Below are 11,644 nucleotides of genomic sequence, written 5' to 3'. Positions count from 1 at the left end.
TGTCTCTGACTCCGGAGTCTTGGGATTAAAAGCATGCATGTCCATGCCCGGCCATTCATCTGACTCATTAGGTGAGTTCTGGGGCTCGAACTTGGGTCATCAGGCTTGAGAGACGAGTGCTTTCTCCCGAGGGGCTGTCCTAACAGCCTAAGCGTGCGGGAATTTGACAGCTCATCCCAGAGCTCGATTCATAAGTTATGGATCCAAGCCTCCAGATGAGCTGTTGCCCAAGTTTAAGTACTTGCTGACCTCTTCCAGGAAGGTAACTTCTTCCCTCCTTCTTTCTCTGTTTTGAGGCAGGGGCTCACTATGTAGCCATGGCTGTCCTGAAACTCACTCTGTAGACCACATTGGCCTTAGACTCACAGAGATCTGCCTGCCTCTGCCTTCCTAGTGCTGGTTGTGAAGGTGTGCACCATCCCACTCGATAATAGTAACTTTCTAAATGCCCAACGGGACTCACTCTGAGGTACCTATGGTGATATTTTAGAGGAATATGAAAGACTGTCTTCTGGGGAAATTTCTTGGGATTTATGAAAACCTTACTTTGAAGCTGGGTGGGAATTTCTGGTTCATGTGACCTGCTTCCTTTGGTATTTTTTATGTTTTACATTTGCTATTTACTTATTTATTTGTAGCGTATGTGCATACACTCACACATATATGTGCGTGTGCTCAGGCAATGTGTGGTGATCAGAGGACAGCTGGTGGGAGTTGGTTTTCTCCTTCCATCATGAGTGCTGGGGATCGAACTCAGGGTGTCAGTCTTAGCTGCAATCGCCTCTATCTACTGAGCCATCCTGTCATCCCGTACTCTATGTGTTGGGCGTAGAGTAGGCTTAGCACAAGCTCCCTTTTAGGGCTGAGAAATGCAGATGCCATCCATACATCTTGATTTAACAGCGGCAAGGGCAAATAGCAATTAGTAAGTTAACGAATTAAAACTCATTTATATGTCTACTGGGAAAGATTGTTAGGTAAGCTAAGACTGTTCTCGTTGCCCACGAAGTTATGAATTGAGCCTGGCTCTTTCCCCTGAGCAGCAAGTTTTGGAGGCCTGGGTTTACTCATCCATCATTTCCTTGATTCCTCCAGGAACCATGATTTCAAATGAAGATAAAACATGTTAGTTCAAACGTTTATTCTTGATAATAGAAAAACCCAACCACGACTTTAATTAATGAACTAGAACCTTCTTTCGCTATCCTCTGTTGAAGGTGTTAGCTGGTACTGAGTGCTTTGGGGGACACTTAATTATGTTTCTATTTGAGAAGTAGAAGACGCGCCGATTCTGCGGGGCTCCTTAGAGAAATAACTGAGCCTGGAGGTTGAGGAGATGACTCCGTGGTTAAGAGCACCTTGCTTGTCTTGCAGAGGACTCAGGTTCAAGTTTCAGCACTTACATGGAGGTCTACAGTCATCTGTAACTCCAATTCTAGAGGATCTGATGCCTTCTTCTGGACACACACACACACACACACACACACACACACACACACACACACTGCAGAAAACCATGACAGACCAAAGTAATGATTGTTCCAAAGTCCAACTTAGTGAACCGAAGAGTTTTTATTGAGTTTACTTGCAAGAATGTGGGTGAAGGTTTCCTTAGAGGAGCAGCTGTCTCAGTGAAAAGCCTACCCCACCATGGCTACTCCCAAAAGTTGGGTCCCTGGAGCTTTCTGTATTGCTTGCAAGCAGTTCAAGAGGCCCAAGAGATCTCACTACAGCAAGGTTGGTCAGAGTCTCCTCCTCCACCAGTTCTTGGGTGGAACCTTCTAGAACACTCTACGTTTCTGCTTTGCCAGATGGAGTGTACTGTTTACCTCTGGAATCTTATGAATCCTCCCCTATCCCCGTCGGAGGAAGCTGATATACACAAACCTTCAGTTCACGTTTTTATATAAGTTGCATTCTTATGAATTTTCAGTCATTCCTAGGGTAATAGTTTAAAAGAAGGTGCCCAGAAAAATGAGACGTGGGGTGGGGGAAGAGAAGGCAAGGCTGGGTGCCAACAGGAGCTGGGACTATTTCTTTATAGCCTTGGAAAAAAGTCAGGAAGCTGAGCCAAGAGACACCTCATCCAGAATGGCACTCCCACAGGGAAAGGACAGAGGGCACAGGCCAGGAGGCGGAAGTTGCTAGAGCCAGGGCTGGGTGTGGCTTTCTGTTTCCAGCCTGAAATTATCCCTGAGAAACTGAGGGTGCACAGTGCAGGTCGTGGGTGGGAAATTGCACTCAATTACTGGAAAAGCACAGTAAAAACTTGTAAAGTCTACTCCATGCTTCTTCGTGTTAATGTTCGAATGACGGGACAGATGGCTGGCTTCCTGCTCGGTGTTGCACTGAGGCTAATGATGCTGATAGAGAGAGAATGGCTGCGGTGGTTGGAATGAAAATGCCCCCCACCCCCCAGACTCCTAGGGCATTGCTGGAGGTGTGGCCTTGCCGGAGAAAGTGTCGCAAGTGGGTGGGCTTTGAGGTTTCAGATGCTCAAGCCAGGCCCAGTGTCTCACTCTCTTCCTGCTGCCTGCCAATCTGAATGTAGAACTCTCAGCTACCTCTCCAGCACCATGTCTGTCTGAGGGCTGCCATGTTTCCTGTTATGACGATAAGGGACTAACCCTCTGAACTGTAAGCCAGCCCTGGTTAAATGTTTCTTTATAAGAGTCGCTGTGGTCATGGTGTCTCCTCGCAGCAATAGAAACCCTAACTAACACAATGGGTATAAAAGCTTATTCACAAAAATTTCCCAGAGTGCTGATTTCAAGCCTAAATTTCTTCATTCATGCCAGACGAGTGCTGTACCACTGAGCTATCTCCCCAGCCTAACCATATTTTCTTTTTCTTTTTTTCTTTTTTGTTTGTTTGTTTCAAGACAGGGTTTTTCTGTAACTTTGGAGTCTGTCCTGGAACTCACTTCATATACCAGGCTGGCCTCGAACTCACAGAGATCCGTCTGCCTCTGCCTCCTGAGTACTGGGATTAAAGGTGTGCACCACCACCACTGGCTCGTATATTCTTTACCTATTTACATGTTAGTGGACACACAGGCCAAAGAAGGTATTATGTAGGCATTTGATTCTATTTAAATAATGAGGCGGTCAAAGGGCAGCACAGGGTCTGGGACCTGCCTTCCACTTTCTTTGAGTCAGGGGCTCTCTATTGTTCACAGCTGTGTTCACTAGGCTCCTTGGCCGTCAGGTTTCTGAGGATTCTTGTTTTAGGGGTGCTGGGATTCTAGGCTACAGTGCCAGCTGGAGGTGAGTTCTGGAGACCCAGACTCCGGTTCTCACCGTCACACAGCAGCGATTTGCCAACTGAGCCATCTCCCTGACTCCAGATTCTACACCGAAAAGAAGCTCTTGCTTCTTCTTAGTTCTAGATTTTCTACACAGAGGCAGATTTCTCGTTGGAAGAAAGGCGATGTTGGGTGGGTGGGAAGGAGGGCTGGGGGTATTTTTGCAAGGAACGTCGCTTGAGAAAAACAATGTCAGTTGTCCTATTAATTGCCTGCTAAGTGATAATAAAGTGGGCATTTTAGCATGATTGTTGGTACATAGCCTACTTCTACAGTTTACTGCCTGCCTCCGTTGGTGCAGTCTTAGCAATGAGCTGATAAAACAGAAGGCCTAGAAGACCTACTACACAGTAGCAGGGCTAAAAGCGTTAACATGAACTCTGCCTATACTCAAGCTGTAACAACAGCTGTAGACAGAGTCCGCTGGAGAACGGGGAGGGAAGCACTGTTCTTCCCAGCGTCAAAACTGTAGGAATAGAATGCTGCGGTAGATCCTCCCTTCTCATGGGTGTTGCTTTCCTTCCAGTTAAGACAAGGCAAGTCCTAGCCGAGACATAAGGACTTTTGTGCTTGATCCCTGCACCCCCACCCCCGCCACCATCACGCACGTGCTCCAAAGCCTTAGGATGAACAGACAGACAGACACCAAGGTCTCACAAGATCACGTTTCTCTCTCTGCCCAGCCAATGTTTCCTTACCAATGTGATTTTATTATTTTTCTCACCGTTCTCAGCTGCATTGGGAAACACAGCCATTGACAGTTCAAGAAGTATTCGACCACTTTTATTCTCAGGAAGGGCTGAAGTTTTTCTGACGTCAGCGAGGAAGACCACAGAGACAATGTCAGTTGGTTGGTTTGTGTTGACCAGGTGTCCAGCACTCCTGGATCGATTGACTGGCAGAGGTATAAGACTCAGCAGAACATGTGGTAGAGAGGAGAGGAACATTTTCCAAGTCTTCCCCCCGTTTTTTCTTTCACCGCTTGAGTGCTGAGATTATGAGTGTACCCAGGTCTTTGTATACCCCAGTCAAGCACACTAGTAACTAAGCTGTATTCTTTGCCCCTGCATCTTTTGGATGTAGAAGCAGCACTACCTCCCCAGGAGGTTAAGATTCTAGGTGGGTACTGATTCAGGCTTTCTCTTTTGCTTTGTGAAAGAAGACTGGGATTTATTTGACCTATGCCCTCAAAGCCCAACCCAAGGACCAGCTTCAGAAAAGCAGCCAACGGAAACTTGTTGAATAGAACGACGGGTGAGCTGGCTGCTGCTTACAGTGAACCTTCTCATTGAGAAAAAGGGGAGTGTGGTCATGGAACGCCAGAGGCAGGTAGCAGACCGCAGGAGGTCCGGCTCCAATTACTGTCTTATGATTTTCCCTGTTTGAGGGGAAGTAAGCAGACAGAGGTCACATAGGGGTGATTTCCTCTTTCTCTCTCTCTCTCTCTCTTTCTCTCTCTCTCTCTCTCTCTGTGTGTGTGAATGAATTAGAGGTCTCTTTACAGATTAAATGATGGGTTTAGTTTCACTTCTCCCATTCTATAGGCTCATCTGGTGACTGCTCCATCCTTGTGTTCCATGGATCATTGGTATTTTTGCTATCTGTCTTCCAGGCAAATGCTTAATTACCCTCTGCCCTGAGTCACCATTAAAGTCAGGGCTACACCCCAACGAGAAGATGTCCTTGTTTCAATGGCATGCATTTTATCCCGTGGAGGAAACACTACGCTCAAAAGCAGACCTTGTAGGTGAGCTTCTATTTTGCAAGATCTAAGAGGTTAATTTCGAGTTGGCCAGTCACTCAGCATCTCGTTAATGAGGTCAGTCCCTTTTTAATCCAATGGACTTAATATGTTTCTGGATGTCTGTGGGTTCGTGCTGAGTTAAAAGAAATTTCATGCCGCCATTCATCCAGTCACTTTACTTTCCATTTTTTATTTAATGTAGCAGAAAAGGCACAGAATTTTTCAATCATGAAAACCGAAGACATCAAAGGGTGTTTGATATTCATGGTTTGAATTTTGTGATTTCAGAGGAACCTCTTCGCTAATGAAAACGATCCAGAATGGGTCCGCTTTCCACAAACACTCCAGCCCAGTTTGGAATGTACAGCCAACATTTTATTGAAATGGTGGTTTGGGGGTGCTGTCATCTATGAACGTTTGTCTTGACTGCAGAGGAAGCTGAGGACTTTCTCATCGGAACTGCCAAAGATGGGATGATGTCAGCTCCCTCTGGGAGGTGGTTTTCAAAGGTCGTCATTTGAGATGTGAAGGAAAAACAAAAACCATGGGTGAGGATACTTTCCATTACAGATGCTTTTAAACAAGGGAATAAAGAGAGGGCCCTGGATTCTGTCCTTCCTTCTTGATGGCTTGTTGTCAAGTTGGAACCAGCTCTGTCTCCATGTGGTCTCTTTAGCCGGTTACAGAAGACAGGTTTCCCAGAATCCTTTTCCCTCTTCTGTAAGAAGCCAGGTGGCACTCTGTGGGAGAGGAGGACTGGAAGGTAGAAGAGAGAGGAGCCATTGCTTTCCTCAGGAGACCAGAGCCAGATGAAGACGGGGAAGTTATCTTGAGTGTCTCGTACGGTGTGCAGTTCTGTGCTGCAGGCTGAGGTTTTTAACAATGACTTCTGACTTTTGTTCCCACAGATATTTCATCTTCCCTAATTCCCTGCCTTAGACTCTCCATACATGGAAACTGTGGAATGACTTTTGTTCTATACTTGACTGACATACCCTTTATTTAATGATACTCTGGCTCCCCCACAACCCTAGTGTTTGTCCATGTGGCTGTCAGGATGCTTGAGGAGAACTTAGCTTGCTGCAGGAAGTAGTACACACACACACACACACACACACACACACACACACACACACACACACACAGAAAAACAGAGAGACAGAGAATAATCTAACCATGGCTGCGGAGACTAAGAATCAGGCCGCTGCTTAGCCCAGTCCCAATTGAAAGGCTAAAGAGGTTGAACTCTGATACCATTGAAAGAAGCAGCAGCAGCAACACCACCATCACCACCACCACCACCAGGACAGATGCATTTGACAGCAATAGTGAAGGGAGTCAAACAAACAGCATTAATTTCCCCTCAGATCCCTTTAGATCTGGGCCATCTGCTTGGAGGTCACCCACTTCGGGTAGGGTCCTCTCCCCATGCTTGATCCTTTCTGGAGATACTCTTGTAGATCCGGCATGGCTCTTAGTTGATTTTAGATCCTTGTGAAGTTGACAATCAAGATGAACCATCATGCACCATGGAGACGGCCATCAATCTCCCTTATGCCCTGATCTTTGATTTGAGCTTCAGGGTGGCTTCTCTGTTGTGTCTACCTCATATGGAAGCACAGTTTGGGAGGCTTTGGATGGGGAGAGGGAGCTGGTAATGACAATAGAGTCTTCTTGTCTGCGTTTCCCCCCTAGAGCTCTTCCAATAAAGAGAGTGTTGTATAATATCAGTCTAGATCAGTGGTTCTCAACTTGTGGATCATGACCCATTTTGGGGGGGGTGTCACACATCAGCTACCCTACATATCAGATATTTGCATTACAATTCATACATTACAATTCATAACAGTAACAGAATTACAGTTCTGAAGTAGCAAAGAAATACTTTGACAGTTGGGGGGGGTCACCACAGCTTGAGGCATTGTATTAAAGGGTCACAGCCTTAGGAAGGTTGAGAGCCACAGTTCCAGATGCATGTCAAGAGATGAATGGGTAGGGGGCTGGAGAGATGGCTCAGTGGTTAAGAGCATTGCCTGCTCTTCCAAAGGTCCTGAGTTCAATTCCCAGCAACCACATGGTGGCTCACAACCATCTGTAATGAGGTCTAGTGCTCTCTTCTGGCCTGCATATATACACACAGACAGAATATTGTACACATAATAAATAAATAAATAAATAAATATTTTTTTAAAAAAGAGATGAATGGGTAAAGAAAGTGTGGCACATATGCACCAAAGAGTATCACTTAGCTGTAGAGAGTATGCAAGTATGAGGACCCGAGTTTGAATCTCCTGTATGCATGTAAAGTTTCGGGTGTGGCCCTACACACTGGTGGCCCCAGAACTGTGGAGGGGCAATACAGGAGGATTGTTGGAGCTTGTTGGCTGCCAGCCTGGCTCTAGGTTCAGTGGGAGACCCTGTCTCAAAGGAACACGGCAGGGAGGGGTTGAGCTGGACACTCGATGATGTCCCCCTCCAGCCTCTGTGCGTGCACCCGCGCATGTGCGCACACACACACACACACACACACACACACACACACACACACACACGTGACATGAAAATAGAGCGACAGGAAGAAGCAGTGTGAGGAGTGGGGGGAGCAAGGAAGGATGATGGGCAATGAATATAAACAAAGCACCCTAATGGGCACGTATGGAAATGGCATAATGAAAAATGCGATTTTGTAAACTAAAAAACAAGCCAATATTAGGAGTACTATCTGTATTTCTTTATGTCCCCGTGAAGTAGATACAGAATGGGACTGCAGACCATAGCAGCTCATTGTAGGAGGAGAGAGACGCTTGTTGGTTCCTGGCCGCTCAGCCCCCCCCCCAAAAAAATCACACAAAAACTGTATTAGTTAAATCCCTGCTTGGCCCATTAGCTCTAGCTTCTTATTGGCTAACTCTTACATAGTAATTTAACCCATTTCTATTTATCTGTGTATGGCCACGTGACTGTGGCTTACTGGCTAAAGTTCCGGTGCCTGTCTCCGGCGGGGCTACACGGCGTCTCTCTTTATTCATTAGTGGTAATCACAGCACACAGAGGGGAAGCCCACATCAACTCATTCTGTGTTCAGAGAAGACGGCCAGCAGGGAGGACTCCCTGCGAGGCTGTGTCTATTGCACTGGTGGCGGCTCAGTGCTGGTGATGACTTCCCTACTGTGTTACTGCAGGCTGGCCCTTATCAGAGGTACAGCCCCTGGGTGGCCTGTTTGTTTCCTGCTTTGCTTTGATAAGTAATATTGGTGATGACTCCGAGAGCCCACATAAATCTAACTTTAAAAGGATTATATGTGGGCTATTATGACTTCCTCGCTGCTGGTATTTTGATGAAAAGGGAATTCTCAGTAGAGAATGGGAAACAGTGAGGCTCCCCTGGCTAAAATCATTCACGCTAAATGCTTATGTAAGGCAGAACCAAGAAGCTTTATAAGATAAAAGTCTCATCGCCTCGGCTCTCTCCTTTGCCTCCTCTCTTATCTCGAACCGAGGTCTTTGAAATATAAATGTATCTCGTCTGAAATGATAATTCACTTCCCAGACTCAAAGCTTTCAGACTCCCTCCCCCTTCAGAGAAAGACATAGATCTCATCCCATCTCTGTTCTGTCTTGCTGTTTGCTGCTGTCAGCGGAAACTAGAGAAGACTACATCTCATGTCTCGGAGCCTGGCACGATTCATTCTTAATCTTACGGCAGACAATCAGTGGCTCCTCCTGAAGGACTCCATCAGATTTTGTCTCTGATTCATGAAGTGCATATCCACTAAGCCCTGAACATGTACCACTAATGTGTAATCATCACTGGACTCAAAATGGTGAGCAAGATACCCTTGGGCAGACTCTCTCTCTCTCTCTCTCTCTCTCTCTCTCTCTCTCTCTCTCTCCCTCTCTCTCTCTCCCTCTCTCTCTCTCCTCTTTCTAGTGGAGGTGGTAACTTTTTTCTCTCAGCCCTTACTGTAGTGAGAGAGATAAACCAAACCAAACCAAACCCACATGATGTGTTCCTTGGTTGAAGAAGTATGGCAGGTCCATTGTAGCTCAGATTGAGGCAGAAAATTTGTTCTGGGGAGTGATGTTCAAATTGCAATGTGAGAAGTAAGAGGCCATGGTTAGAGTAAAGAGGGAGGGTGTGCGTGTCAAGTGCCTTCTGTAGGTGGGACTGCATGTACACGTGCCGTGAAGGCTTTGTTTGTTGAGTTCAGTGCAGATGGCATCCAAATATTTAGGTGACTTTAGTGTTTGCAAACCCTCCCCCAACAACACACACACACACACACACACACACACACACACACACACACACACACACGAGACGGAGAGATGACAAAGACACACACATACACAGAAAGAGGGGGAAGAAGAGAGGTAGATGGAGAGAGATGACAGAGAGAGAGAGAGAGAGAGAGAGAGAGAGAGAGAGGGAGAATAATTTGTAAATCTCAGAGACAAGGCTGGTTTAAAGATTCAGTTTCTTGTTTGGAAGTATGTGACAGGGAGACACTGGTCTCTTTCAGAAAGAGAGCACACAAGAGTGAGGCTAAGGGTACAGAAAGACACTAGGGGCAGGTAGTGGTCTTTGCCTGCAACCATTTTGCATATTGTTTTGGGTCAGTGGGAAGCTGAAGGAAGCATTTAAACAGAAGAGTGACAGGTTTTAGAAAATATGCTGGAGAAAATATGGTTGCAGAGTGGAGAGCGAACTGGAAAGGAACAGATCCTGTGTGCAGGGGTTGCTGAGGCTAGCAAGGACGGTGGCCTGCATGGTTCAATACTAGTCTGTCTTGGGAAATGGTTTTACTGGTGTCGTTCCCTTAAACGGTGGTATTGACTCAACAAACGCTTGCAAAGAGGACATAATTCTTCCTTTATTTATTTTTATTTTATGTGTTGTGGGTGTTTCAGTTTCATATATGTTTATTTTATGTGTGTGGATGTTTTACCTGTCTGCATGTATGTGCATCATGTTCATCCAGGGCCGATGGAGGTCAGAAGAGCTGGATTTACAGATGGCTGTGAGCCATCACTTGGGTGCTGGGAACCAAACCAGGATCCTCTGGAAGAGCAGCCAGTGTGCTTAACTGCTGAGCCGTTTCTCCAGCCCTAATTCTTCCTTTTATTGCGAAACAAAAGCAGGTTTTAACACTCCTTACTTTTATGTAGGTCACTTGCTGTTCTCAGACTGAGCAGGGAGGTGGTTCAGGAGATCCCCTATGATAATTTTTTGTTGTTGTTTTATTTTTTGAGACAGGATTTCTCCGTGTAACAGCCCTGGCTGTCCTGGAACTTATTCTGTAGACCAGACTGGCCTCAAACTCACAGAGATTCGCCTGCCTCTGCCTTCCTAGTGCTAATAAAGGCATGAGCCATTGCCTGACTGGAAACAGTTCTTGGTTTAAAAAAAATAAGCTAGCTATTACTTTTCATATTAAAAATCAATTTAAGTTCCACTCATTCAGGTATTTCTTGAAGCCATTATTTCTATGTCTAGCCATTCCTTTTTATTTTAATGATAAAAAAGATGCCAAGATGGTGAGGAGAAGGACCTACTAAGAACATTTTAAGCTACCAATTTCACAGTCAGTGCCTCTGAGGACTTTGCACAAGTGTGGCGACACCCTGGACAGCCTGGAAGCAGGGCAGAACTCTCTGCTGTGCTGTGCTCTGTCGTACAAGGGCTCCAGCTTTGGGCTGGCGAGTCAGCTCAGTGGGTAAAGTGCCTGCCTGTGCAAGCAAAAGGACCCGAGTTCAGATCCCGCCATCCACAGAAGAAGCCAAAAATGGCCGCGAGTCTCTAACCCTAGCCCTGGAGTGAGGGAGGCTAAAGCAGGCAGATCCATGGAGTGTGCTGATCTGTCGGTCCCCCAATTGGCGAGGTTTGGACTCAGTGGAGAGCCTGTTTAAGAAAAATAAGTGGAAAGCAATTGAGGACGATACTAATGTTGATATATGACCTCTTTGATGCGCCCACGCGCGCATGTACACACACAGTTTTGTGCACTCAGAAGCCCATTCACACATAAGTGCTCAGTGTCTCCCCTCCCCGTACAGAAAGGCTTAAAAGGGCTCCACACTTGCTTGGGTGCTTTACTGTGATGTATGAAGTCATCATGATTTAAGCACAGCTCTGCTCAGTGCCAGTGCCATCATGGACTGAGGAGGGCAAGGAGACCCACAGCCATGTGCAGGGCAGTCTGCTCCAGCACCAAGGAGAAAATGTAGGCCCACCCTGCACCTGGTGGTGCCAGGCAGTCAGGCATTACTCTGGTGAGCAAATGTACGGTGTTGCATGGGAAAGAGAGACAGAACATGTCCTGTGAACAGAGACATATCTGAAAAGGGTGAAAGTGGCCTGAGATGGGTGGCGTCATTGGCTCTCAGGGCTGTGCTGATGTCTGGGCCCATGTCTGGGTTCATGGCTCTATTGTCCATGGCTCCTGATACCACCAAAAGCAGAGAGGATAGGATTGTACAGAGCTGACCCCACCCCTCACTGGCTGCAATACTAGGAAGAACTGATCCTGCCCCCTCCAGGACTTGGGAGAGCAAGTCCTGCACCTCGCCTGGGTGACACCATAGAGCTGACCCTG

General features: G+C 46.5%; 1 long non-coding RNA gene across 1 annotated transcript; it reads left to right on the top strand.

Annotated features, from left to right (window-relative positions):
• Positions 1-1,598: 1,598 nt before the first annotated feature.
• On the top strand, positions 1,599-5,655 carry LOC146890834 (uncharacterized). Its single transcript, XR_014998464.1, has 3 exons — positions 1,599-1,737; positions 4,917-5,051; positions 5,337-5,655. It is a non-coding gene; the product is annotated as an uncharacterized LOC146890834 (long non-coding RNA).
• The last annotated feature ends 5,989 nt before the right edge of the window (positions 5,656-11,644 follow it).

The sequence above is a fragment of the Myodes glareolus genome, chromosome 18 (genome assembly GCF_982192425.1).
Source record: "Myodes glareolus chromosome 18, mMyoGla1.1, whole genome shotgun sequence".
Classification (NCBI taxonomy): domain Eukaryota; kingdom Metazoa; phylum Chordata; class Mammalia; order Rodentia; family Cricetidae; genus Myodes; species Myodes glareolus.
This window is presented reverse-complemented; position numbering and strand designations above follow the sequence as displayed.